The sequence below is a fragment of the Aptenodytes patagonicus genome, chromosome 16, assembly GCF_965638725.1.
Source record: "Aptenodytes patagonicus chromosome 16, bAptPat1.pri.cur, whole genome shotgun sequence".
Classification (NCBI taxonomy): Eukaryota; Metazoa; Chordata; class Aves; order Sphenisciformes; family Spheniscidae; genus Aptenodytes; species Aptenodytes patagonicus.
The window spans coordinates 14,075,643-14,083,549 of record NC_134964.1 but is presented as its reverse complement, the minus strand read 5'-3'; positions in this window follow the sequence as shown (position 1 = coordinate 14,083,549).

Below are 7,907 nucleotides of genomic sequence, written 5' to 3'. Positions count from 1 at the left end.
TCAGCTGCAAGCAGGCCCAGCTGTGCTGTGGTCACACTTCAGCATCTGAACCCAGTGAGCAACCGAGGCTGTGGCTCAGCAGCTATGGGACACATGCATGGAATGTTTTGCCTCCCATGTGCAGGCTCTGCCCAGAGCCACAAGCAGTGGCTGCATCTGACGCTGCCTGCGCTCAGCCTGCCTGCCCATGCAAACAGAGAGGTGTCCTCCTTCCCAGGGACCAGAGCCTGCCCTGGCTCCGGAGCAGCAGCACCTGGGCTCCAGGATCTCCATGGCATGGCCTCTTGGCTAGGTGCTGACCCTGAGGGGGACCTACCTGCCTTGCTGCTGCATGTCAGCTGGTGGCAACAGGCATGTCAGGACATGGCAGTTTCTCTGGGTCAACCCAAAGGCCAGCCCAGAGCAGTGTCTCCCTGGCAGCAGCTGAGAGCCTCGCTGGTGTCTGAGGCTGACAAAGTATGGGAATTATGAGAACAGACAGATGTGCTGAGGCTTTCCTTGAACACTGCCCCATTCCCCAGGTGCTCCTGGTTCAGGCACATCCCAATCCCGATGCGTTTGTTGTGTGTGCGGTCAGGAGTCTGCACCTGGTTCTCCTCCCATGAATTTGTGTGCAGCTTTTTGAACTAATGGAAACATTCAGCAGCCACTCCGTTGGTGGTGAGGAGCTGTGCGGATTAACAATGAGTGGTTTGAAGAATTCCATCCTTCTGTCTTTGGCCACTTGCTAACTTCACTTGATGCCCCTACTTCTTGTGCGGGGAAATTCAGTCATCCATCCACTCCCTCTCGTTGTTCTCTCTTGATTTTACAGACCTTATCTTACATCTGCTGGCTGTCTCCTCTCCAGCCTGAAGGGCCCAAGGCTGACTGGGCATTTTCAAGTGCTGAAAGACATTTCAGATGCCTGTGCCAGATGACACTAAATGCTCTTTCCAGTGGGAGGAACCCCTGTGGGGTGCTTGACAATATATCTCATTCTGACTCATGTTTGTGTTGAAGAGTTTAAAAAGTTGTCTGTCTCCCCACTGTACATAAAGTGTATGATGTTCTCCTCAAAATGAACTCACCTATAGCGGGGGAACCCAGCAGAGCCTGATTTGGTATGAAAATCTCTTGGCTCAGCAATTCCAACACAAACACATCTCTGAGAACCCCAGCTGAAGTGCTTATTTTTATGGTTATTGATATCACTGCTCTCGGTGGTCAGGTTTCAGAAGAAAGAATCTAATTTTTTGCTGACATTGTAAAATTTGAGGGGAAGGTTAGAGATCTCTGGGGAGTAAGTGAAGCATTTGGCTCCACCAGCTGCCATATTCCACAAGGAATATGATCTGGGCCAAATATAAGAACTCAGGGATTTATACACTTGTTTTAGATGTTAGAAGCTCATTTACAGTGATGGTTCTCTTTACAGCCATACTCACATATGCCTGTCCCACACCATTTATGGTATTCTATTGCTTCTCCTCTGGATTGGCCTTGCCGTTGCTGTGCAGAGTCTGAAGCCTTCCTGGGAGGGAATCTCTGGGTGAATGTGTAGATGGACTAGTTTTTCCTCAGAGAACTATGGACACTGTTGACCATGACCATGTTCACCCTTTTTTTCTGTTTCATCATCCCAGTTCTCACATAAGCATATGAAACAACATTTATAGCTCTCTCTGCTAAGAAAAGAGGTTCCTGTGTGCCAGAGAGTAAACATTTTCCTCTCCTTATGTGACAAAATTTTTCCACAGAGAGAGATTTCTCCACTGCTGCTTTTGCACTGGGAGGTGGACTCATTTCCTTCTTTGGCAGCAGAAGTGTGGCTGTGGAACCGCAGAAAAAGAGTCTTTATAACCTGTCGGACTAACACTTACCTGTTCTCTCTGTAATAGAACAGGAGGTAGGTCTCCTATGTGGCATCAGATTTCCATAGAGAACCAGGATCATCATGTGTTGGGCTCATGAGAAGTGTCTGCAGCAGCATGTCTGTCCTCCGAGTCTTCAATATCAGGGGTCTTAAGAAGCACTAACTCAGAAAAATTTTGGGGAAAGTTTTATCCCCCATATCTGAATGTTATCACGGAAGATTTCACTTGGCAACCTACTTCATGCTCAAATGAGTTCTGTCCTCCTTCTGTTCACCCAGGAATGCTACATCAGTGCCAGAGAAAGCAGCATGTGCTTAGTGGTCACAGAAGCATTACAGAAAAGTGAGTTGTGTTATCAGGAACTTGACAATGTACCACGGGGACTGGAGAAGACTGGGCTGTTGTTGACAGTGGCTTGCATTTAGCTCAGGGGAAGGTGCTGGGCTTCCATCAGTTCCCTCCTGTCAAAGCAGCAGTTCCCTCATGTCCTCAGCTGAGATGTCCATGCAGCAGTCCTGCCAACAGCAAAGGGCTTGTTAACATTCCCAGGAAACAATCCACACATGCAATGGCTACTTGGATTGTTTGGGAACAGCCTGTGGCATGGCATCTACTAAACAGTGGATTATCTGCATAACAAGGAAGTTTGGCACCTAAGAGTTTGGCTTCCACATTATGCAAAGCATTTGGGCTGCTTCCAGCACAGGCCAACCATGCAGTGCGGTAGGAGGGAGGCGTGCACAGAGCAAGTAGTCCGGAGCCAGGACAGGGTACAGACTGGATGCTGATACTAGCACAGCTTTGTCTTCTCAGAAAGGAGGAGGGAAGGGGAGGGGTTTGACCTTAGGACTCAGAGGAGAAAATGCTGGAAAGGTGTTTCTTGAATTGTGGCTGTCAAGTTGCAGACAACAAAAAAGAGCCATTTTTAGGCTATATACAAGCGTGCAAGAGAGTGTGTGTATGTGTGAGAGTGTGTGTGTTTCTGTGGCAACGTACAGAGGTTCCCCCCCACACCTGCATTTTCTATTGCCTTGAGCCAAATCTGTGCCATCTCTCCTGCTGGGAAATGTCCTGAATGAACAAGGCTGGTTGGCCTATGGCAAAAGGTTTTTACCAATAGTCCTCCAAGGGCATATTGGGCTGGACACTTTGATCACAAACATGCCATTTTTGTTGGTTCCTCTCCTTTTTATTTGGATGAATTTGCTTTCCATCAAGCTTCCTCCTTGTCAGCGCTGAGCAAGTAACACATGTGGCTACCACAGAAAAGGAATAGTGAGGTTTGTGCCTTCCCACCCAGGTCAGCCAGAGGAACTTTCCAAATTTGTTTGTCATTCACTTGTTATCTCAGACACTGCCAGAATATTTTGAGCAGCAAAAGCCCCTGCAGCCCTGCCAGTCCAGTAGGGAAACACTGCTTTCCCCACCTCACAATGCTCAATACCTGACTGTTTTCCACCTTAACAACAGTTTCCCTGCTGGCATTGTTCCAGAGGTGTTTCTTGTCAGGGAACAGGGCTGAATCTGGCAGTGTGACGGAGGCAAGACTGCCATGGTTCCAAGCCCAGGTCCAACCAAGTCGTGAGACTGAGAGTGTATTCCCAGAAGGCACATGCACATGGAACACATATATGCCACACATAGGTACACAGCTGGCCACAGAGATCAGCACAGGTGAACACACTCAGCACTTGCACAAATACAAACAGCACAAACGGCCTCATCCTGTTCCCCTCCAACAGTTCAGGATGAAGGTCTGATAGTGGCAATATAGATACACGTACGTACAAAGTGACCCTGCCAGTACCTGGGCATAGACACCCAGTGTGCCCAGTAGCTGTCCCTGGATCCCAGTCTCCCCAGGCCACATGATGTGTTCCTCATGTCTTGTAAGAAGGCAGCTCTGGAAATCCTTCCTGAAGAAGGACTAGACAGGTGTTAGATGTCTGAAGGAATGGGAGGACTTTCCCCTCTTTCCTTCAGGTAACCTGTGTTTGACTACCTACTGCCGTTGTACAAAGCAATGTTTTGCTGCTTTGTTTACGGATATGATTTTTAGAATGTGGTTCAATGTTTTCTCTTACAGTTCTGTTAACAAACGTTTTTTTTTTCTCATGCAAAATACTGGCTTCCCCAGCTCCTTTGAGTTACACCTTGTTGAAACCTGCAGAAACCTGCAGCCTGTGATTTTTCCAGAAGTGTTCTGTATGTCTGGGTCCCAGCGGCTCCAATTCTTTAATGACTGTATTTTTTTTGCAGTTGTCACCAGATATGTCATTGTTCTGGGCATACCTTTCTAGAGCGAAGATAGGCATGCTGTTGCGTAACTGTAGTACGTGATGGGTCAGTTGCTGTCATTCATGTGGATAAAACTCTTCCACGTTGTTCAGCAAGGGCTAGATGACTGGATCATCCAAAGGAGTAAATGAACTCGGGTTGAATATTCCTTCCCTTGTGTTGGACTTGGCTTCAGTGTGTACATTCCTGATGGAAGTCAGTCCCATCCCTGCCATTTGGAGACAGGGTTGGTGCCTGATGAGTATTGGCATCTGTCTTGTGCCTGATCCCAAAAATACTATGACATTACTAATTTCCTCAGTTCAGAAAAGTAATCGGACCACCTGGACCCTGCTCCATTCACACATCTGAGTTAAAAATCACAGCCTTTGGCCTTGCCTGTATGGGTATCCCATGGGATTTTCTTCCCCAGGTTTTTTGTGATAATGTTGTCTGGTTGCAAGAATTGTGTAGCAAATTTGTGCTGTGGCTGCACTGTGCCCAACAAACTTCTCCTTGGTGTCAGAACGACATTTGGCATTGCAAGCCTATGCTGCTCTTCAACCCAGAGGTTGTACTAACTTATCTTTAATTTCTGCCTGGTTTCATTTCATAGAGAGTCTAACTCTCTATTCTTATTTTATTTATATGCTTTCTGTTTTAATTCCTTTCTTAAGGTGCAGTTCATTTTGATTTCTTTTTTTTTTTTTTTCTTTCTGTCTTTCTGGGCTACTTATACCTACATCATTTCTGAGGTTGTTCTGCTGGGAACCCATTCCTGCCAGTCTTTTCTATGTGCTTATCAGGATAGAAATCCACGATAATATTAGTAACATTGACTTGAAGATATTTGAGGCTGATCCACACTCAAGACTTTGATTAATTCTGATAATGGTTGTGAGGTGCTTTGGTAGCAATATTGGTTAGACAAATTCTTATCTCAAGCTTCTGCCCTCCTATGTAGAGGAACACAGCTATTTCTGATACTGCACATGAACTGATTAAAGGAACCGACAAAGTTAAAAATAAGTTTGCCAAAAAGAGGGTGCCTATCTCTCATAGCCTCTTCTACTTTGAACTTTCTTCACAACTGAACTGCCTACGTCAAATCCTATTGTCCCAGGCAAACAGAAGGATCTTGGGCCTGGGATGAAAGTAACAGTGGTCTGGACAAATCTTTCTCATCTAAATAGAGGCATGATGAGCTACCATCAATGGACAATTCTGTTTTCCTTGATAAACATTTTTTTTTTTTAGATCTAAATAGGCATAGCTCTGCACTGGAGTGGATCTGGCCTCAACCAGAGAGGTGGCAGTAACCTTATGTTGCTGCCACTAAATTTTTCCAGCAGAGCCATACTTCCAGAAAGCACTGACTAGCAATGACCTTCTTCCATGCCCTGCACTGCTCTGATTTGTATGCCTGCTTTAGTGGCAGAAAAGTGAGAGAAGTAAGGGCTTCTTTAAAGCTGGTGTGCCAGTACTGAAGAGTATGCAATCCACAAGGCCAGCTTGTATGGATTTAGAGGCTTACTAGTTAGTCAGAGAAGTATAATTTTGTCTTTACCACATCTAAAGGCACCTTCACAATGACCCACGAGCCAATATTACACTGCACTGTGAACTGTTGCATTTGCAGGTTTGAGGTTTGAGGTTCCTGTGATGAGATGACATTGACAACGCTCCACTCAAATGCAGGTGCCTATCAATACATGCGGTGATAGAGGAGCAAGGCAGTCTTAGCACTGCTTCAGTGTGAGCATTGAGGCACCCAGCATTGATGCAGACACCTTTCTGCACACACTTGCTGGCTTGTAAGGCATGATTTTATTCTACAGAAGCTGTGCTGGTACTTATGCAGTGTATTTTCTTTCTTCCTTTTTAAGCAGTATCTATTGATATAGAAATCACATGTGCTGGGATGTATTCTCAGATTCACTCCTGAGTCCCTCTTAAAGCCTGATGTTACATTTGCCATTTCCGTTTCTCTGGCATTGATTTAAGCACTGGTTATATGCCCCAGAAAATAATTCCGTTTCTTCAGATTTTAATTAATTTAGCAATATCGGATGAGTACCTTCTATTCCTGGTTCATTGTTACTCTTCTATTTATTCCAAAACCTCTTGTACAAAAAAAGTGGGAATATCCCAATTGCTCCGTAGTGAAAAATCACCTTTTCTGCAGAGGTCTTATTTTCTTCTGTGCTCTTTTTACAGCCTGATCATCTGTTGGCTTTTTAAATGCTCCTGAAATCTTCACTGCAACCAAAAAACTCACAAGCAACTCCCATGGTAATCTACAGTTAGCTCCACAGGCTGCTTTCATTTAAAAATCATTTTTCTCTTAATCACTTTGATAAAAATTATTCTTGGTAAGAATAATAATTGGTACTTCAGCAGAGTAAATGTCTCTGAATGATGAACATAAGAACTAATACGTCTTCAGACAGCCATTGCCAACCTTACTCACAGAAGCAGTTTTACTCCCCCACTATGAACAAAATTTTTTCTTTGCACTTAGCTGTACCAAACATGAATCTTGTCAGCTAAAAGACTCAACTGTGATTCAGAAAGAACTAAAACTATCAAGATCTCAAGGAAAAAAAAAAAAACAAAACCAAATAAAGCGGCCAGATCTTATAAATCTATAGATTATTCAGTACAACACTTTATTTGAGAAACATTCCTCATGGGATTTGCAGCTTGCAAGTGCTGTTGTCATCCATGCTTTCAGTATGAGCAGGGCATGCTGGAGGGATCAGTGCACCCTGTGGACCCCTGATGAACTGTATCACAGGGAATGCCCAGCCTCTGCCGCAGCAGCATTTCTGCTGCCCTCTGTGTAAAACAAGAGCTCCCAGGAACGTTAGCGCCAAAGAAACAGAATTGCTGAAACTCTGATCATTCAGCACAAGACTTCTCATCCCAACACTTCCTAACACTAAGATGCAGCTGGGCACTGCACTCTGGAGATGGTAGGACGTACTTTCCTTATTAAAACCTCTGTGTCTCCTGTTGACTAATGAAATGCACGCTTTTAATATTCCCTGCAGGAAGTGTCTAGTCCAAAGTGGTGGTGGTATGCTATGCAGTTAAAAAAAATCCCATAATGAGCATGAGATAAGACTAGAGGTATTAACTGATTTTTGAGGAAAACAGATCAGTGAACAGAACTACCAGAAACTTAAAAATATTCAGGAGGAGACATACAGAGTGGGTACAGGGCAATTTTGGCCCTTCATGACACTGGCCATGGCAAAGGTAAGCTAGCATTTCTGGGGCTAGAAGTTAGTTGTGAAGACTGCCCTGTCCCATGCACCAAAGCATGGAGGGACTGTGAAGATCTTTCTGTCTCCTAATTGTACTCTCCTGACTCTGCTCCAAGGTTAATTTTTGCAATGCATTTGTGGTATAGCTTAATGGTATAGAGAAGTCTGCCACATAAATAAGTACAATATTTCACACTTATAATGTCTTTCAGAAGAGAGAGCAGGAAGAGAGCAACTGGGACTCCGAAGATAGCTCAGCACCACTTAACTGTGAAGTGGAGACGAAGGTAAAAAATAATACCTGGGCAGGTGCTGAATGAATGTCAAAGTTGCACAGTTACTTAGGCTCCTCCTATCTTTCCAGCAAGCATCAATGGAAGAGAACTGGAGAGTGGGTCCTAGATGAGGACGTGACATTAAGAATGCCCTTTCCATCACTCACCAAAGCAGCTGAGGAGGTCCTGTTACAGAGCAGGTGAGTGGGGTGAGAAGGCTGGGTGCTCTC